The sequence below is a fragment of the Schistocerca cancellata genome, chromosome 1 (assembly GCF_023864275.1).
Source record: "Schistocerca cancellata isolate TAMUIC-IGC-003103 chromosome 1, iqSchCanc2.1, whole genome shotgun sequence".
Classification (NCBI taxonomy): Eukaryota; Metazoa; Arthropoda; class Insecta; order Orthoptera; family Acrididae; genus Schistocerca; species Schistocerca cancellata.
The window spans coordinates 188,474,302-188,496,758 of NC_064626.1; the positions used below are offsets into that span (position 1 = coordinate 188,474,302).

The 22,457-nt window shown below is 43.7% G+C and overlaps 1 protein-coding gene across 1 annotated transcript in view; it reads right to left on the reverse strand.

Moving 5' to 3' along the window:
* Positions 1-22,457, reverse strand: part of LOC126162381 (EGFR adapter protein-like) — a 1,239,193-nt gene that overhangs the window by 373,737 nt on the left and 842,999 nt on the right. The gene's annotated exons all lie outside the window — the stretch shown is intronic.

The following is a 22,457-nucleotide window of genomic DNA, read 5'->3' on the forward strand; positions in this document are numbered from 1 at the left end:
ATTCCCTCATGTCTTAGCAGATGTCCTATCATCCTGTCCCTTCTCCTTATCAGTGTTTTCCATATATTCCTTTCCTCTCCGATTCTGCGTAGAACCTCCTCATTCCTTACCTTATCAGTCCACCTAATTTTGAACATTCGTCTATAGCACCACATCTCAAATGCTTCGATTCTCTTCTGTTCCGGTTTTCCCACAGTCCATGTTTCACTACCATACAATGCTGTACTCCAGACGTACATCCTCAGAAATTTCTTCGTCAAATTAAGGCCGGTATTTGATATTAGTAGACTTCTCTTGGCCAGAAATGCGTTTTTTGCCATAGCGAGTCTGCTTTTGACGTCCGTCATTGGTTATTTTACTGCCTAGGTAGCAGAATTCCTTAACTTCATTGACTTCGTGACCATCAATCCTGATGTTAAGTTTCTCGCTGTTCTCATTTCTACTACTTCTCATTACCTTCGTCTTTCTCCGATTTACTCTGAAACCATACTGTGTACCCATTAGACTGTTCATTCCGTTCAGCAGATCATTTAATTCTTCTTTACTTTCACTCAGAATAACAATGTCATCAGCGAATCGTATCATTGATATCCTTTCACCTTGTATTTTAATTCCACTCCTGAACCTTTCTTTTATTTCCATCATTGCATCCTCGATGTACAGATTGAAGAGTAGGGGCGAAAGGCTACAGCCTTGTCTTACACCCTTCTTAATACGAGCACTTCGTTCTTGATCGTCCACTCTTATTATTCCCTCTTGGTTGTTGTACATATTGTATATGACCCGTCTCTCCCTATAGCTTACCCCTACTTTTTTCAGAATCTCGATCAGCTTGCACCATTTTATATTGTCGAACGCTTTTTCCAGGTCGACAAACCCTATGAAAGTGTCTTGATTTTTCTTTAGCCTTGCTTCCATTATTAGCCGTAACGTCAGAATTGCCTCTCTCGTCCCTTTACTTTTCCTAAAGCCAAACTGATCGTCACCTAGCGCATTCTCTATTTTCTTTTCCATTCTTCTGTATATTATTCTTGTAAGCAGCTTCGATGCCTGAGCTTTAAGCTGATTGTGCGATAATTCTCGCACTTGTCAGCTCTTGCCGTCTTCTGAATTGTGTGGATGATGCTTTTCCGAAAGCCAGATGGTATATCGCCAGACTCATATATTCTACACACCAACGTGAATAGTCGTTTTGTTGCCACTTCCCCCAATGATTTTAGAAATTCTGATGGAATGTTATCTATCCCTTCTGCCTTATTTGACCGTAAGTCCTCCAAAGCTCTTTTAAATTCCGATTCTAATACTGGATCCCCTATCTCTTCTAAATCGACTCCTGTTTCTTCTTCTATCACATCAGACAAATCTTCACCCTCATAGAGGCTTTCAATGTATTCTTTCCACCTATCTGCTCTCTCCTCTGCATTTAAGTGGAATTCCCGTTGCACTCTTAATGTTGCCACCGTTGCTTTTAATGCCACCAAAGGTTGTTTTGACTTTCCTGTATGCTGAGTCTGTTCTTCCGACAATCATATCTTTTTCGATGTCTTCACATTTTTCCTGCAGCCATTTCGTCTTAGCTCCCCTGCACTTCCTATTTATTTCAGTCCTCAGCGACTTGTATTTCTGTATTCCTGATTTTCCCGGAACATGTTTGTACTTCTTCCTTTAATCAATCAACTGAAGTATTTCTTCTGTTACCCATGGTTTCTTCGCAGCTACCTTCTTTGTACCTATGTTTTCCTTCCCAACTTCTGTGATGGCCCTTTTTAGAGATGTCCATTCCTCTTCAACTGTACTGCCTACTGCGCTATTCCTTATTGCGGTATCTATAGCGTTAGAGAACTTCAAACGTATCTCGTCATTCCTTAGTACTTCCGTATCCCATTTCTTTGCGTATTGATTCTTCCTGACTAATGTCTTGAACTTCAGCCTACTCTTCATCACTACTATATTGTGATCTCAGTCTATATCTGCTCTTGGGTACGCCTTACAATCCAGTACCTGATTTCGGAATCTCTGTCTGACCATGATGTAATCTAATTGAAATCTTCCCGTATCTCCTGGCCTTTTCCAAGTATACCTCCTCCTATTGTGATTCTTGAACAGGGTATTCGCTATTACTAGCTGAAACTTGTTACAGAACTCAATTAGTCTTTCTCCTCTTTCATTCCTTGTCCCAAGCCCATATTCTCCTGTAACCTTTTCTTCTACTCTTCCCCTGCAACTGCATTCCAGTCGCCCATGACTATTAGATTTTCGTCCCCTTTTACATACTGCATTACCCTTTCAATATCCTCATACACTTTCTCTATCTGTTCATCTTCAGCTTGCGACGTCGGCATGTATACCTGAACTATCGTTATCGGTGTTGGTCTGCTGTCGATTCTGATTAGAACAACCCGGTCACTGAACTGTTCACAGTAACACACCCTCTGCCCTACCTTCCTATTCATAACGAATCCTACACCTGTTATACCATTTTATGCTGCTGTTGATATTACCCGATACTCATCTGACCAGAAATCCTTGTCTTCCTTCCACTTCACTTCACTGACACCTACTATATCTAGATTGAGCCTTTGCATTTCCCTTTTCAGATTTTCTAGTTTCCCTACCACGTTCAAGCTTCTGACATTCCACGCCCCGACTCGTAGAACGTTATCCTTTATACAGCAGGTCTAGTGCTGCGCCAAGTTATTGACTGTGATGGCGACAGTGAGTACGTCCGTTGAGGCAGAAGGCTGAGGGGACATAATCGCAGCTGGAATCCTCCCTCGGGAATGGGTGTGTATGTGTGTGTGTTGTCCTTAGCGTACGTTAGTTTAAGTTAGATTAAGTGTACACATGTTTTTAAGTAGAGTCCGCCTTTAACAAAACACAATTTTGTTTTTTAACCCAAAAATGTTTCACTGCAGTTGCAGCATCTTCAGTGGGCTTTTATTTTGCGGCTATTAAAGATAAAGAATGTTCTTTACTGTTTGTATACATGTAACTATTAGTTTTTTAATCATAATTACATAACATTATGAATTCACAGCTTTTTAACACATGGTGTGGTTTTTCTGATGTATTGTGTTTCTACAGTGACTGTTTTGTTCCACAGCTTGTCATGTGCAACAACTTACACCTTAACGTAGAAAAATTGTTTAAGCCAAAATTACAATTTGAAAATTGTTATTTCTATGCCTGAAATTAATTAATTCTCTGCAATCGAACTCTGTTCTCTGCCCTCAAAGAATTATTAGGCGAGACCTACCTATAGAGCTCACACCGCCCACCTCCACCCAACCCCCCACCCCACGTGCAAATGCATGAACACACACACACACACACACACACACACACACACACACACACACAAACACACACACACACACACATACACACAAACACAGAATTAATTAATTTCAGGCACAGAAATAACATTTTCCAAATCGTAATTTTGGCTTAAGCAATTTGTCTACTTTAAGGTGTAAGTGGTTGCAGATGACAAACTGTGGATCAAAACCGTCACTGTATGAACACAATACATCAGGAAAACCACACCATGTGGTAAAAAGGTATGAATTCGTAATTTTATGTGTTTTTTCAAATACCTGTAATTACGATTTAAAAACTGGCAGTTACGTGTATACAAACAGTAAAGAACATTCTTTATCTTTAACAGCCATAAAATAAAAGCCCACTGAGGATGCTGCAACTGCAGTGAAACATGTTTGGGTTAAAAAACAAAATTGTGGTTTTCTAAAGGCAGTCGGTATCCAAAACATATGTATTGTTAAAGCAAACACGGAAAAAATAGCTTCAATCACAATATGATTAGATTAAGTCGTGTGTAAGCCTTGGGAGCGATGACCTCAGCAGTTTTGTCCCATAGGAACTTACCACAAATTTCCACATTTTACCGAACGTTGAAGTGGTACTCTACAAGTTTTGTGACGTCACCTCCTGCTACTTCACGTTGAGGATATATTTCGGTACTTGAAACACAAAGTAAGTTCCGTGGTATTTCGGCGACGTATTACGTTAAACAGAACCAACAGGAAGAAATAACGGTCTCTACGTCACGAGCAGAAAGACTGTGAACCGCAGATAGCAATACACCGTGTTCTATTTGTGGTGTTCAGGAGAAGTGGGTTTTATGTCATAGCTTGCATCCTATGAACATATGCTGTTTCTCTAAGCACCAGCATATTGAATGTCCTGAGAGCGAATCTTTTATGTACGATATGTTGTAACAAAACGACTGGAAGCGACACATTGATGATTAAAAAATTCCGTATTTAGTTTTTATCGGGTTACAATTCGCAAGTTATGAGAGTAACCCTTTTTAAGGCGACGGTACATTCAAGATTCATGAGAAACGTATCACAGTGAGTAAAGGCTTGAGAGTTTGAGTTTATCTAATTTTTTTTTTCACCTTCGAGGTTTCTAAAAGTTTATGGGGATTTCTTAGCAACTTAATTGAGTAATTTCTGTAATACATGGAGTTATGAAAATATAAGTGCGTTTCTGCCGGGAGGGAGGTAGTTAGATTCGGTGAATTTTTATAAGCTGACGTCACTACTGAGTGGACACACATTCTCTTAGTACATGTTCATGGTTCAAGCGTATCATTCGCTTGGTCTCTGCTACCACTTACCCTTGAAGTTTGCGGCCATAGGTTGCTTTGCAATTCTCCGTCTCTGTGGTAGGACCCACATCCCCAAGAAGTTTGTCGCAACATTTCTGGGACGCCCGGCAAGGAGACCGATAAAAAGTGACCCTTCGAAGTGCCACACTAGCTTCTCGCCTACAAATGTCGGTGCTTACATACCTTCATCGAAGTCGCGCTAGGTTGCATATACGCTGCAGAATGCCATCACATGGAAGCTTTTTGAACGCCCCTTACACCCTTACAACATTGCAGATATCAACGACGTGCGCTGTGTGTCTTTGAAGCAAATATTTCTCGATTCACTCAAAGAATTTGCTGCTGAAAACTTTGTTCTTTAAGCGCGCATTTAGTACTGGTCTATTTTACTTTTACTGCAGCTTAACTGAATACAGCAGCAAGGATAGGTATAGGTACACTGATGAAAGAGTTGGCAAGTAGGTTCCTTGTGTATCAGTTCACTGATGTAGTGGGAAAGCAGCACAACGACGTCATGAAGAGCTGTTCCCGGAGAGATGGAATGACGTCGCAGTTCTCTTGCATCTGTGAGTGCTTGTATCACTCGTGTTGGTGAGTGTATAACACAGGCTTGTCTACTGTTTTGCAGATGTTTTCGCAGAAACTAAGATAATTATGCTAACAAACCGAATAAGTCGTAACTACATTACTACTCACTAACGATCCATCGGATCTACGTGTCCCTCATTCCAAAATAGAAAACGTTCCTGAATAACCTCCGAAAGTTTGTCGCCTGAGTTCTGGTTCTCACTGCAGACGATATTACTGATTATTCGATTGATCAAAAGGATGCAGAGTGAATACTTGTACTTCTCTATGCCGTAGTAGAAGCCTTTTCTGTCTGTTTACAGGGCGTTCCTTAGCGGAATAAATAGGAGAGCGTGCGGCCATATCTCTGAAAAGTTTTAATAATAAGGAAACAGATGCCGAGGAGGTGGAGGCAATCTCATTAGCGCGGGCAGAGTATATCTTGGGCAGGGCGAAGTTTGAAGAGGGGCCGGCTCCGAGGGCCGACCAATTTCGGCAACGCCGTTCCCTTCCCGCTAGGGCGGGCCGCTCGGCCCTTCGGCGTCCACTAGAACACACAGGGCTACAATCGACAGCGCCGTAAAACGGTATTGGCCCACGTGAGTGGCCAACATCACTATCACGCCCTCTAGCGCAAGGCACACACGCAGGGTACCCTCGATACACCGGCGGAATTCATGTGTGATGCTACCGAAGGCATACTTTGTTTTAATACAACTAGCTGATGCATCGTGTCGGCGCCAAAGGATTAAAACTGTACGAGTTGCGCCTTCTTAGACGTACTTTCATCTTCCACATCTAGTTGCTGTCATCCCTACAGCACAGTTCTGGCAAACCTTGCTTCTCGAGGGATTCCCCTCTAGCGATTGCTTCCCCATCCAAGTCGACCCGTGCGCTGCCGTCACGGCCCGCCACAGCCGCGATGATCAATTGGTGCGAAGACATTCAGTGGTCCAAAATGGTTCAAATGGCTCTGAGCACTATGGGACTCAACTTCTGAGGTCATCAGTCCCCTAGAACTTAGAACTACTTAAACCTAACTAACCTAAGGACATCACACACATCCATGCCCGAGGCAGGATTCGAACCTGCGATCGCAGCGGTTGCGCGGTTCCAGACTGTAGCGCCTAGAACCGCTTGGCCACTCCGGCCGGCCATTCAGTCGTCCAGGATCGTGATAAATATCTACTCCCTACATGCGAACGTAAATTTAAATTATTTAATCGAGTTGTGACACGTGTTCGTAATGCTAGTTTTAATAAAGAAGCGTAAATAGTTTCTTTTCAAATTCCGATGCATGCCATTTTAAAATACCGTATACCTCGTTGCTGGTACGCCATTAGTACAAACTGCAGAGCATTTTCGTAGACCACCAATTTTGTCAACACGCTTTCTAACAGCATTAAAAATATTCAAACCTGTTCTTGTGAGGAACGGAACTAGAGCACAGAAAAGCAGTCCATTATCATGCGAATAAATATTAATGATTGACTAAGATGTGTTCGATCAGTACTCTCGACCGACAGCTTGCAATTAAATTCCTCAGTTTCCTGCTATGATCCATATCAACAAGTCGACTCTTTACAGCGTCACTTTACAAAGCATATGTTCTTAAATGATCAGTGATATTGTCGTAACCAAATGCTTCTGCCACATCTATTATAGGCTACACTCTTTGAGTCGTGTGTAGGCTCTCATCATATATCGCGCTGTTAAGATTGTTCTGAGTCCTTCCATTCCATCGTTAATTGATTTTTTCATATTTATCGTTATGCTGCGTACGATTCTGTTGAGATTCCCCTCTGGCGGCGTGTCTGGTCTTATCGATCTTCGAGTCGTTGCTTCCTGTTAGCCTTGTGTAAGGGAATAAGATCTTTCGGGGGATGACCAGTTGGTTGCCTAGCGGTGACGAGTCGGTCGGTCGTCTTTTAAAATCGGGAAGGAGAGAATGTCGGACGATTACCGAGAAGCCGCGTGGTCTATCCTGGCGGTGCGAGACGTGTGGGACGAGTTGACGGGACAAGGCTGTAAGCTCTTGCTGTGAACACCCGGGGGACACGGCTGTGGTTCCGAGTCACTACTTGGTGGAAGCGGCAACGGATGTCTTTAAATTTTCCGTCTGGAGGCGGGAATGATGGACTAGTAACTCGCCTAACCTGAGGAGTGGTATTTCGCCGCCGTGGGTGCAGAGAAGACGAGGGCTATGGTGACAGAGCGCGTGGCTGCGTGACTGTGCCCAGTTGGGTACGTTGGCGACGTGGACACGGTCGGGTGTGAGGAACCTTTGCATCGTAGTTCACCTGCTGTTTCTCTGATAAACTGCAAGTTAAGTTGGTTAAAGGTTTAGATGTTAACTGAAGAATTTTGGTTTGTGCAACCAGCGTCTTTTCTGTCTTGTGGCCTCCTGCGTTCGGGTTTCCTGTCCCTGTCGCCGGTGTATTTATAGACACTGATCTTTTCCGCTTCTTATTAGTACTGCCCGGTAGGAAGAGTATTTTTGGGCAGGGATTATGGTTCCTGATTTGATTCCTCCTCCTCCCCTGGCCTCGCGTGAGGTCGATGTGATTGTTGATTGTGAGGCGTTGTGGGTCTGTTAGTCCGCTTCTAGCCTGAGCATCCTTCGGGAGATAATTGTGGCCGCCCTTACACCCGGTCGGTTAATTATTTCTATCCCAGGACATTTTGGTGGCAGGACATGGTATTAAAGTTGTTAGTTATTGTAAAATGTTAAATGGTTGTATTTTACTCTGATTATTTTCGGCCACTGTTTAAAAGGGTTAAGTTTGCCTTTCATTTGTGGGTTTTTTAGAATTACGTGGCTTTAAAATTGTTAGTTATTGTAAAGGGTGAATGACTGTATCTTTACTTTGATTGTTTTAATCTACTTGGCATCTTTTCAAAATGCTAGTTCTGCCTCCCTGTTAGCGAGACCTTGTAATTTAATATCTTGTTTTGCCAAAATTTAAGAGAAGTGGCTCTCTACATGTTCGGTAGCGAAATTGTATGCAAATTAGTGTTTTTCTTTCATTACTTGGAAAGTTTTAATTTTGTTATTAAATGTATTAAATGCTTTATCAAAGTCTGTTTTAAGTAAAATGGCTTGGCTATTAACGGTAAAGTTTTTAATTACATTACTTAGAAAATTTTGATTTGTTATCAAATGTTTTATCAAAGCCGGTTTAAAGTAAAATGGCTTGGCCGTTAACTGTAAAGTAAATTGTTTTGAAAAGGCACTCATGCCTGCTAGCTTTTTTGGATCTGTTCCTGGTCAAGTGATAAAGAAATGACTTTTAATGGTTGAAGTAATCAATAAAGAAATTGCAACTCGATAGTAACCAACTAAGTTTGGTCCCGTTTCCCAACTGGGGGTTTTCCTTGATTAATCGCAACACCCTCGTCTCACTCTTCCACGAGTACGCCATTACTGAAGCATTTATGATCTTTTAATAATTATGGGCATACCGCATAAACAGTTTTGTCTGAAGTTTGATGGTTCAAGTAACTTTTTTATTTGTTTATTTTCAACTTGGCCACTAAAGTACATCATTCGTCATGAAGTGACGCTTGCGTGTTGCTTCTTGAAGCGAAGAGAAATGTCGACCTCTGTTTTGAATTTACGGCTTCTTATACAGGGTGTCCCAGCTATCTTGTCCACCCAAAATATCTCTGGAACAATAACAGCTATTGGAAAACGACTTTCACCGGTATCAATGTATGGCTGGGGCCCATGAATGTACATATTTAGAAACATTCTAAAACGAAAGCATATGTGTTTTTTAACACAAACTTATGTTTTTTTAAATGGACTTCCTATATTTTTTTCTTCAGCAATCCATAGCATGACAAAGCACATACACAATGGCGTTGATTGCATCGCAATATTCCCATTACATCCCGAGATATTGAGACACGAAGCTGACGCTTGAAACACCCGACATGCACTGTGCTAGCGCACGTCCTGAGGCTCAGGCGTGAACCCCATGCTGGCCGTAATCGCAACAGGATGGCAGCAGACCGTATTATGCGTTTCGGACCTCTTGATAAGTATGGAAGTGTGATTACGCATGTCAATCACATCGCCCCAGCCCTACATTGATACCGGTGAAAGTCGTTTTCCAATAGCTGTTATTGTTCCAGAGACATTTTGGGTGGACAAGATAGCTGGGACACCCTGTATATTAAACTTTAAGATTTTTCATCGGAAAAGCGTACAAGAAAACACTTTATCCCCAACTCCTCACGGAAAACACTGTTTTAATTGTTCTTTATTTTCGACATTCTCAACACCCGTAACACAAAAAGTGCCTTAGTAATAACCAGAACCGAAAGCAGAGTAACACACAAAAAGCAACCAAAATGACAACCTGGGCGATAGAGAAATATTATGAAGAATAAATTTGAATAAATGTTTGAGAGCAAGCAATCCTTGTCGAGGTAAGAGAGTCTATGCTTTGAGAGGAAGCAGTCGAAGACGTGATGCCCCTCTTGACTACTGTTAGACAAGCGCTTCGTGAAAGTGATAACGATTGCGTGGCTCCTCCCGCCGGAGATTCGAGTCCTCCCTCAGCCATGGATGAGTGTGTTGTCCTTAGTTCAAGCAGTGTGTAAGTCTAGGGACCGATGACCTCAGCAGTTTGGTCCCTTAGGAATCCACACACATTTGAACATTTTTTTGAAAGTGACAACAGCGCGCAACCAAAGTTGGAAAGAAATGGATCGCGAGCCACACTTTTCCAGGCCTTCCGGGGAAACGTTGAACGATGGCAGTATTATACTGTATTTGTGTGTTTTTTCTTATAGTTCGTACCTCATCACGTATAGTCCACAGTATTACCAGTTTGAGTCCAGAATGAGATTTTCACTCTGCAGCGGACTGTGCGCTGATATGAAACTTCCTGGCAGATTAAAACTGTGTGCCCGATCGAGACTCGAACTCGGGACCTTCGCCTTTCGCGGGCAAGTGCTCTACCATCTGAGCTACCGAAGCACGACTCACGCCCGGTCTCACAGCTTTACTTCTGCCAGTATCTCGTCTCCTACCTTCCAAACTTTACAGAAGCTCTCCTGCGAACCTTGCAGAACTAGCACTCCTGAAAGAAAGGCAAAGGTCCCAAGTTCGAGTCTCGGTCGGGCACACTGTTTTAATCTGCCAGGAAGTTTCATATCAGCGCACATTCCGCTGCAGAGTGAAAATCTCATTCTGGAAACATCCCCCAGGCTGTGGCTAAGCCATGTCTCCGTCATATCCTTTCTTTCAGGAGTGCTAGTTCTGCAAGGTTCGCAGGAGAGCTTCTGCAAAGTTTGGAAGGTAGGAGACGAGATACTGGCAGAAGTAAAACTGTGAGACCGGGCGTGAGTCGTGCTTCGGTAGCTCAGATGGTAGAGCACTTGCCCGCAAAAGGCAAAGGTCCAGAGTTCGAGTCTCGGTCGGGCACACAGTTTTAACCAGTTTGAGTGTTCATGCGGTATGAGGAGCAACGTCAGCGTCACTGTACACACAGACACGATGAACAACTAAGCATATGGAACAGAAACTTTGTCACTCGCATGTGACATCACGCTAATACATGTAATCTTTACCTTGAATAATGGCTTCAATTCACAGGTTTCTGCAGGTATGCTTTATCCAGTTGAAGCCACTCAGCCGATTGGATCACGCAGAGCTACCAAGTTGCACTAATGCTGACAGCTACGTTTCCCCCCTATGTTCCAAATACACCCAGACGTTTTCTACGGGATTATCATGGCGTAGTTTAGCGAGGTGCAACGGTGTGTTTGAGTGTTCAAGCAAAGTAGGAAAGTATACGATCAACTCTGTGATCACGGCTGTTGTTATTTCGGAAATCGTGAGTATCTACAGCATACTAATCGTGAAGTTGGAGGAGGAAGGGCCGAGCTGTTCTAGGCACTTCAGTTCGGAACCGCGCTGCTGCTACGGTCGCAGGTTCGAATGCTACCTCGGGCATGAAAGTGTGTGATGTCCCTAGGTTAGTTAGGTTTAAGTAATTCTAAGTCCATGGGACTGATGATCTAAGATGCTAAGTCCCATAGTGCTCAGAACCATTTGAACCATTTGTTAAGTCCCATAGTGCTTAGAGCCATTTGAAACATTTGGAGGAGGAAGGACCACAAACACATGCTCACTCAGAGTGTTGAAATAAATATCGTGGTTCATTTTCTCGGTAACATAAATGTGTGGTGCCATGAAACGGTGAGAAAATCGACCACAAAACGTCACAGAACAACCTGTAGCCTTAAATACATCCTCCTCATATTTAGGGTTAAACGCTTCATTGAGCCGTCGGTACACACGACGCCTTTTCAAGGAGGCACTACCATGAAGCTATTTTTCAGAATTTGTTAGTGTAACAGAGAGTGTTGTCCACATTAAGTAATGGATTTGTGGCACAACATATTGGCGAGACTGTAATGCGACATTAACTAAATGAAGTATTCAGAGAATGTGGAGACGGATCAAGAAAAGAACGGGTCGACTGACGGAAAAAGCACCTCAGCTTATTTGACGTACAAGGTTATAGGAAAGAAGAGAACGAGAACTTTTTAATGGCGGACGATAACTACGCCGTTTGAAGAATATTATGAACTCTTTGGGCTCTTAACGAAGAAGTATAGGCGGAAGGAACAAGACAACAGTAAAACGGCAACTGCTGTCACAGGTAAAATCTTATTCGCCTGCGAAGTCGAAAATGTATTTGCATTGTATACTGCCGACAGACTTTGGTAAATGATGATGATGATGATGATGATGATAATGATGATGAAGGTTGCTTGATGGGGCGCTCAACTGCGCTATTATCAGCGCCCATACAAATTCCCATCCTTTGCCCAGTCCAATCTCGCTACTTTCATGAATGATGATGAAATGATGAGGACAACACAAACACCCAGTCATCTCGAGGCAGGTCAAAATCCCTGTGGTAAATGAACGAACCCTGTTTAGTGAAATGGCGAATGCCATGGGGACTTTCGTATGCAACAGACTATTTAGAGCAGGTTGACTGGTTAGTGAGTTACGGAACGCGACATTTGGAATAATTTTGCACCCTGCTTACCACACACAGCGCGGGTGTTCATTGTTGCCATAAACAGTTGCGCTCTTCACAAAAAACCTTATGCAAACACCATCCAGAATTTTCCCTGGGTTCCATTCTGAAAGTACTTAGCGATTTGCAACAAACTTTACTGCAGATTTCAAATTTTTACGGAACTACTTCTCGCTGACCGTCCCCACAGGTCGAAGGAAGAAAAAAAAATATCGTTTACTACATTTTCGCCGTCCATGCATTAACACTGCAGTATGAAGCACGTTTTAATTTATTACTTCTCTACTACTAACTGTATTCGTCATACATTTTGAATACAATATTCACTTTTACCACTGAATGTACCAGCAAAATTATAACTTTTTATGACACACAGTTCAGGAGTATGACGTCAAATACTGGCGCCGCCGGTCAGTGTGTCCGAGCGGTTCTAGGCGTTTCAGTCTGGAACCGCGCGACCGCTACGGTCGCAGGTTCGAATCATACCTCTGGCATGGATGTGTGTGATGTACTTAAGTTAGTTAGGTTTAAGTAGTTCTAAGTTCTAGGGGACACATGACCCCAGATGTTAAGTCCCGTAGTGCTCAGAGCCATTTGAACTGAGGCGCCGGAAAACTGCAGCATCATGCATGACGTTTTAATTTATTACTTCTTTACTATTACCTCTATTTACAAAAAAATTCGTATACAGTTGTCACATACTAGTGGATGTACCTGACCCGTCAAACTATATCATTGTACAGCTTATAGTTCAGAAGCTACGACGTCATAACCAATGAAGTGCGAGAAAATGAAACTCATAGCGAAATTCGATAGAGATATAGATAAAATATATGTACAAATACGTGTGAAGTATATTCGACAGGTGCGAATGCAAGCAAAGACATTGGTAAAACGCTCATCCTAAACTCCTGGAACGATATCAACCAAATTTGGTAGACGTATGGAAAAAAACACTGTGCGGGCAAGAACCACCAGCCTCGTAAAGACGTGAGCCTCATAACATGGAAGGAAAAGAGGGTAGAACGAGGGGGACAGACAGCGAGGTTAAGGAGGAGATGGAGACTCATAGGGAGAAAGACGAGGTGGACTGAGAGAAGGGAGAGGGATAAGGACAGAGAGAAGGGAGAGGAAGAGATGGACAGAGAGAAGGGAGAGGAAGAGATGGACAGAGGGGTGGCGTGGAGGAGATGGACAAGGAGTTGTGGGGTGGAAACTGGGAGGGCCTGGAAGAGATGGACAGAGAGGGCATCAGGGAAGAGACAGAAAGAAAGGGAGAGATTTGTTGGTTGGTTGGTTTAAAGGCGGGAGAAGGGACCAAACGAGGTCATCAGTCCTTGTTCCTAATAAAACAATGCCACAAGTGTGAGAATAAAACGGACGAAACATATAACACAAAACGGAAAGAAAGGAAAAGCCACAAGAACGAAGGGAAGGCAACGAACACTCAAAGGAACAAAGGAGGGCAGGAAAACAACAGAGAGACGCTATAAACAGAAGAGAGTAAAACATGAAAGCAGATTACAGTGGCTGGCCAACCACGAGAATGAAAAGAGAAAGCCAGCTACTCTGCAACATATTAATACCTCCACCCTAAAATCACTAGCGTGGAGAGAGAGAGAGAGAGAGAGAGAGAGAGAGAGAGAGAGGAGGAAGATATGTACTAACAGAAGGTCGGAATGAATACATACCCTGGCAAATGATGGTTACTCTGCTAGTTATGACAACATTTGTTGTCATCGAGTAGTTCTGCGGTAGTTGTATGTTGTACTTACACACGCTAAATTATAGTCGTCAGAAGCACAGACAATTAAGGCAAACTGAATAATGATAGCAGTAAAAAACGTGGCAAAGAGCGCCTCTCATCAAGTGTAATCAGAAGAGCAGTTCCAACAGACGCTGCTTTCATAAACCAACAATAGAAAAATAGGATTTCACTGCTCACAAGAAATATAAATAATGGACAAGCGAGGGTCTTGCAGTGAATTCTAAAGGAACCGCACTGTGAAGTTAAGGTTTCATGGTCCAAGTGTAATTTCACTATCAGTTTCACCCTTCGCCCTACCTGGGGAAGTGGTGCAGTGGTTAGCACACTGGATTCTCATTTGGGGGGACGACGATTCAATCGGCCGTCCGGCCATCTTGATTTAGGTTTTCCGTGATTTCCTTAAATCACTCCAGGCTAATGTCCGGACGGTTCCTTTGGAAGAGCACGTCCGACTTCCTTCCATATATTTCCCTAATCCGATGAGACCGATGACCTAGCTGTTTGGTCTCCTCCCCCAAACAACCCAACCCTATCCTCTACCTGGGGAACAACATTATGTTACCGCCATCTATTAGTCTCGTCGTGAAAATGCGTAAAATTCATATTCACTTTTAAGTAGTGTTGTTAGAGTTTAGTATTGTTACTAGGCCTGATACGGAATAACGGGGCGTGAATAACGTCAAATGTCGAATGATCACTGTGAAGAAAACGGAGGTAAGCGAATGAGACAGCGATACCAGCAACTAAGAGTTTGAAAAGAGCATCATTGTGGGGTCTCATTTTGCCCGCTGGTCGAATTGTGCAATACCAGATTTGTGACGGTGGCCTAATATTGGACTGCATGGTAATGTGACATCAGGCATACTGGTTGTTGTAACGACGACCGGAACGGTCGCAGGGTAGTAGTGACGGAAACGTGGCGGGACCCGCGGAGCGGCCAGCAAGGAACAACACAAAGGGAGAGGACGGACACGACCAACGGAGGACCTTACGACACACAGTAACCAACCAAACAAGACCACCACGTCCACTTGGGAGAGGGTAAGGAGGGTGGAAAGATGGAGACCTGGTGGGACGTGGGAATACAGGCGCGGCAGCGGGCGGGGGCGGGAGAGGATGGGCGAGACAAGCGGGTGAGGAGGATCGAGTTTGCGGGAGGTGTACAGGACCCGTATCCTCTAGCTGAGCTTTTTTTTTTATTTATTGAATTTCAATTCCCCCCGAAGGGGGCGGGCTGGCAGCAGCTTAGTATGCCGCTCTTCAGCCTACAGACTTTGTGAGAAAGATGAAGTGAATAAATAATAAAAACAGGCGATAAAATCGGAGACTTAAAGAGTAACATGGCGAAAAGAAATAGTGGAACTTAAAACAAAGAACAGAGGGATGATGACGCTAATAAAATACATACGAAGCAGACAGGTAAAACAATAGACAGACAATTAAAAAACACGGCGACAGTTTGGATTCTGTTCGCAAAAGACATAAAATTCACACCTAGCGACAGCATGGTTTCTGTTCGCAACACGAGAAAGACGAACAACACTGAATAGTCACTGGAACACTGCACTAAAAAGTTGGCAAATGTGACATACCACAGCCGAGAGCAGGTGGGGGGAAACTGGACAGATAATGGAAAAAAAGGGGGGAAAGGAGAGCAAAAGCGAAGGGGGGAACCGGGAAAGGAGCTGATGGAGGATGAGGACCCATAAGAGGTGTGGGGGGCAGACGCGACAGGGAGTGGGGTAGGCAGAGGAGGGGAATACAAAAGGACTTGGGGGGGGGGAGAAGGGAGGTAGGGTTTAGTGGGGAGAAAACTGTGGTGTCACCGCCAGACACCACACTTGCTAGGTGGTAGCCTTTAAATCGGCTGCGGTCCGGTAGTATACGTCGGACCCGCGTGTCGACACTGTCAGTGATTGCAGACCGAGCGCCACCACACGGCAGGTCTAGAGCGACGTCCTAGCACTCGCCCCAGTTGTACAGACGACTTTGCTAGCGAAGCTACACTGACAAATACGCTCTCATTTGCCGAGACGATAGTTAGCATAGCCTTCAGCTACGTCATTTGCTACGACCTAGCAAGGCGCTATTACCAGTTTATATTGAGATATTAAAACCTGTATCAACAAGAGCGATGTACACCAATTGTGGATTAAAGTTAAGTATTCCAGCAACTACGTTCTTTTCTTACTAGACTCAACTACTTTATTGTTCCAGACCTCACGCCAGTCTGCGTGAGCTTAATTGCGTGCATTTCGGCCGCCTCTAGCAACACGGTGTTGGCTCTTCTGCCAACACTACAAAAACAGGACGGAAGGGGGCAAGAGGGAGCCCACGCAAAGGACAGAGGAAAGGAGGGGGAGTGAGGATCAGAGTTGATAGGAGGGATAAATGGAGGGAGAGAGGGCATCGTCCGGGAGGGGGAGTTGATGGAAGCCACCTTGGGAAAGGAGATGTAGGGTGTAGAGATGGAGGGTAGGGGGGACACAACGGTGAAGACGTCGCAGGGGGCGGGGATGGGAGAGGAGAGGAGCAACCAGGGGGTGAGGGAGTTCAAGACGGCGGGAGGTGTAGAGGATACGGATATGTTCGAGGAATAGGAGCAGATGGGGGAAAGGAATGAGATCATAGAGGATCCGCGTGGGGGACGGGAGGCGTATACGGAAGGCGAGGCGGAGTGCATGACGCTCAAGGATCTGGAGGGACTTATAGCTAGCTGAGCGCGAGGCAGGTGCTTAAGTATGCTATCGGGGGCGCCGCTATTGGCCGCTGGGACCACATGTTCCACTGTGGCGCCCTCACATTAACGTGGCCCAGGAGGCGCGCGTCGCCATGGCTTACGGCGCGATGCTGCAGAGACCTCTCTGGGTCTTCGACGTCCACGACGTCTGGCGCGGATTCAAATTCCGCGGCGCGCGGTACCAGACTAGTCGTCAAGGTTTCGCTCGTCTACGTCTGACCATCCCAAAGGAGGATCCCTGCAACACCTTCTCATCTGCACCTGCCGTCCAAGAACACGTAATGGATCCTCTGACGTATCCTGTGTCACCCCTCACCATTAATCGGAGACCAGCAGCAGCGGACTTCGGATGCACAGGATGCCGTAAACACGAGAACACAAACAGCTGTGGTGCCGTCTCAGGGAAACATGGACTGCTCGTGAATGCCGTCTTATCGTACCGATTGACGAATCACGGTTTTGCACTACTCTGGATAACCACGGTCGGCGAGTATGGCGGCGATTGTTCCCGTCCTTCCAATGTTTTGGAGAGGCAGTGTTGCTACTCCTGGCTCCTCGTGTGTGGCGCCGTTGTGTGTGACGTCAGATCACTGTTGGTAATCATTGAGGGAACTCTGATGGTACATCGGTAGGTCACGAACATCCTGCATCCCCAGGTGTTACCCCTCATGCGCCAGTTTCATGGTGACATTTTTCAATACAACAATGCTCGTCCACACATGTTACATCCGTCTACGAAGTGTATGTCTGATGTTTAAGGAGTCCTGTGGCCAACAAAAGCCACAGATGTGCACCCGATAAAACTTGTGGGTCTTGCTCGGATGTCAACTCAATGTCAGTGCCAGAATCCAGATTTTGAGGGACTAGTTGCAATAGTTTTGGGCCAGCTTGTCTCTGGAGAGGATACTACCGCTTTATGACAACCTTCCTAACCGAATCCGTGCATACGTCCAGGCGAGACGAAATGTAACGTCACACAGAAGAGTGGACGCATACTGCCAAGTTCTTGGTAAATTTGACTCGATTTTGTTATCACTGAAATCAGCTTTTTAAGTTTCATTTACTTTACCCTTCTCTCCTTCTGACTGCTTTATCTTCTTATTAGGCACTGCACGAAAATGATATCGCCACACCTCGAAAGTGTTTCGTCACAGGCTGATGGACATATCGATGTAGCTGAATAACGATCGATTTATGGTCCCAGTGTCGACTTTCCACTCACGTGTCACACTTCATTCGAGGTTATCTGTTTGTACCCGCCTTCTCTGTCGGTTACCTGGTGTCACAAGAGCACAAATTTTACGTTTAATTCAGACTCTTGGGAAGGTCATCGCGGAACATGTTTGGCCTAAGTATTTCCCCAAATGCAAGATCTACTGCGCACACATACAAGCTTTCTCCCTAATCCACACTTGTACTGACAGACCAGTGAAGTCGATAGCGACCTTGGACACGCTGAAGCCAGGCAGAAGAAGCGCCGCGAACAGCGGCTAATTAGTAGTCCTAATTGCCACCATCACCATGGATTGGTCATTATCACGCTCGTTCAGATTTCCTGAGATTCCAACTGAACTGCAATGTCCGAGTTTTATTACTTGGACGCAACATTTCACGTGTAAGTCTGATTTTGCGTGCATTCTTTTGGAGTCATCAACTGTTGTTAATAGGTTAGAGACTTTTCATCTCATGATCGTTAATCGTGGACACCTAGAGCGAATATACATTCAATAACATTCACAAAATTTCTCCCATTGATTTTTTCCTCAACGTGCACGTGTTCTCCAATATACACAAACAGTCCGTGTCTCAGCTCATTTCAAATACTAGAACCGAATTTTAGAAGCGTTAGCAATCTTCCACTTTCTGTGTGCACTTAAACAAATCGTACAGTCCTTAAAAGAATGAAGAGATTGATACCATGACGACTGGATACCAAAATTTTGTATGTGAATGCTGTAGGTAGATACGGAACAACCTACCCGTTTTAACAGCCAATTGGCCAGCCCATTATTTCTTCGTTCAGTCATTTTTTTACAGTCTAATAAAACAACCTAAGGTAACTAGGCTCCGGAGCCACGTCAGTTATTTAAAAGTTTTTCGCTCATACTCCGTGTTTGAGTGGTTTCACTCAATATGAGTCATCCCACAGACACAAGACTATGGGAGTTACGTCAATTACGGTACATGAAAGTCTTTACTCATTCTCAGGGACTGAGTGATTTCACGTACACACTTTTTCCGCTTTTTCAGTTATACATGAACCGCAGATAGAGACAAATAACATATCTCATTTCTGCAAGGTCTGGATAAAAAGTATATTTCTAAAACTGATGTATTGTCAAAACTTATGAAATTATTAACTTGAATACAAAATTATCATACTTCTGGCATTAAGTATGGTGTTTTAGTGGGTTTTAAAAGGTTAATAACCGGTGCTAAATTATAAATTTTATGTTTAAATAAAGGAACAATTACCTGTTCATTTAAGTTTATTGAAGCTTTGTATCTGTCTTCACATTGCCTTACTTTCTTTTTCGGTAAATACTGATGTGACATGAACAGAAAGCACATAAAATACATATTTTAAATTTTGTTTAGCGACTTAATGATTTTCTTTTCAAGGACGCAATTTGTTTTCCACAAAAAATCTTTGTCACCATCTAGAAATTTTCTTTGAATTTCTTTAATACAGATTCAGAATACGAATCTTCCTGTAGATACAGTATATCGCATTGAATTAATGTTGGCAGTCACTTTTTATCCTGTTATATGATATCTTCCATTCCCACGCAATTAAGCGTTTTGGAATTTTGATCCAGAAATAAAGTCTAGTGTAAGTGAACGCATTATACATAGACGAAAATCTGAACTAAAAGGTGGTTATTTGAACTCAAAAAAATGCAAAAATATCGGAACCACAATCACAGTAACGACAGGTGATAAAAGAGTCTGGTCAACAATAATTACTTAACAAAGCCAAAACGATCGAATATCGCCATTCAGAACTGAATGCATCAAGGCAGGCACCAATTGGGTATCCCAGTGGTCTAGGGGTGGAGGGGGGATGTGGTAGCAGACTGTTTACAATAACGAAATTATAATGAAATCTAGACCTTTAGCTGCTTACAGGCGTTGATAAATATCAACGGGGACAGTTGAAAAATGAGTGCCCCGACCGGGACCTCCTGTTTACATGACAGACGGTCTATCCGACTGAGCCAATGAGGACGCAGACGATATTGCGACTGCAGGGACTTATCTCTGGCACACTCCCCGTCAAAGCCACACTTTCCAACTTTCTGTCCACACACTACAGTTGTAGTACCCCTGCCCACCATAGTCAGATAGAGCGCCTGCGATGTAAGCAGGAGGTCCCGGGTTCGAGTCCCGATCGGGGTTCAGATGGTTCAAATGGCTCTCCGCACTATGGGACTTAACTTCTGAGGTCAACAGTCCCCTTGAACTTAGAACTACTTAAACCTAACTAACCTAAGGACATCACACACATCCATGCCCGAGGCAGGATTCGAACCTGCGACCGTAGCGGTCGCGCGGTTCCAAACTGTAGCGCCTAGTACCGCTCAGCCACCCCGTCCGGCCCCGATCGGGGCACACATTTTTCAACTGTCCCCGTTGATATTTATCAACGCCTGTAAGCAGCTAAAGGTCTATATTTCATTATAATTTCATTCTTCTAGAGCTGCAAGACCACAAATGATATCTGTACAGATACCAGCTTCGTTTACAATAATGGCCAGAGAGCAAAGCTTAACTACGAAATTGATGTACCTATGTGTGAATGTGAACACTACTTTTTCATGTTCATGAAGTACTATACCTGCTAATGCCGGCCGGTGTGGCCGTGCGGTCTAGGCGCTTCAGTCTGGAACCGCTTGACCGCTCCGGTCGCAGGTTCGAATCCTGCCTCGGGCATGGATGTGTGTGATGTCCTTTGGTTAGTTAGGTTTAAGTAGTTCTAAGTTCTAGGGGACTGATGACCTCAGAAGTTAAGTCCCATAGTGCTGAGAGCCATTTGAACCATCTGAACCCCGATCGGGACTCGAACCCGGGACCTCCTGCTTACATCGCAGGCGCTCTCAGCACTATGGGACTTAACTTCTGAGGTCATCAGTCCCCTAGAACTTAGAACTACTTAACACTACTTTTTCATGTTCATGAAGTACTATACCTGCTAATGCCGGCCGGTGTGGCCGTGCGGTCTAGGCGCTTCAGTCTGGAACCGCTTGACCGCTCCGGTCGCAGGTTCGAATCCTGCCTCGGGCATGGATGTGTGTGATGTCCTTTGGTTAGTTAGGTTTAAGTAGTTCTAAGTTCTAGGGGACTGATGACCTCAGAAGTTAAGTCCCATAGTGCTCAGAGCCATTTGAACCATTTTTTTATACCTGCTAATTGTCAAACTGTAAACGAATTCGTGTACAGGCGATTGTATGCACGAGTACGATTGTCGGTAGCGTAACTTTCTAAACAATGTATTTACCTCCAATAAAAATAAATAGCTGTGCAAGTGTTTAAGTGACGATTCAAATAATTTTTAATTAACAGACATCATCACACCTTTTCAGTAAAACTGAATGCAGTCAGTCCGTGAAATCTACCAATATTACTTTGTTTTTCACGTAATTCCGAATTATTATGCTCAACATGGTACCTCCAACCACACATCAGCTTAATTAGTTACGTGTTGATTGCATCTGGAAGAATAAAGCAATATATTAAACAGTTTTAGATGATGAAAAGTCTCGTTTCGCTCAGAAGAATGAGCGCATGCCTCATGTTAACTTAAAACCTAAAGAGTGGGTTCAGTTGAAAGACCGAATACATGATTCAGCCAACAGAAAAGCTACAGATTTCACTTGAAAAGAAGGAACGAATAATTCAGTCTTCATACAAAATTATAACAGACCTTGTCGGCTGTTTTCATTCTGTTGCTCCCACAGACTAGTTTTACTTCAAGTAAGATTGAATAATTCAAGCGATACGTAAAATTACAGCCACATGAATCTATTTTTTCATTCGGTTTTTCCCACCACTAGCTGTAGAGGTGGTTCACAAGACAGCAATGGAAGAACTCGTCCTCCTTCCAGAACTTTTTTTAAAATTCGTGTAGGGACTCGGTCTCGATGACAAAAGAGCATATGGTTTCGTTCCCCAGGAAGTAATAATCAAAATTCGCTGTAGGCGTAAAAATGGATGACTAATTTCTTTCCAAACAAGTTCCATTGTGTAGTAGAACTTCATTCTTATTTTCTTTCTCGTCATGTCCATCAGAGGTTTTTCAATTGCTGCTCATATCTCACTGAAGTTATTTGTCGCAGCCCCTCTGTTGGCACTAAAAATACATCCAAGCTGTTTGAAGTGACACTGGTTGTATGGTGTAAAGTACGAGCAATATTTGGAATCGTCTTGCATATTTATCCTGGAGAGAATATACATTTTCTCCAGTTTTAGACGTCAGTCTCTAATCAAAATAAGTTAATCACATTTTTCTGCACTATTTTCCAAGATTGGTTTTCGGACAGCTGTTTGAGCGGAGCGAAAATAAAAAGACTTCCTAGAGTTTACACGATCGATTTTTGTCCTAATTTCCATAGCCGATGAAGAGCGGGAAATGGACAACTGGGGTATTACCATGAACAATGTGAGGTCTAGGAAAATTGGAATAAA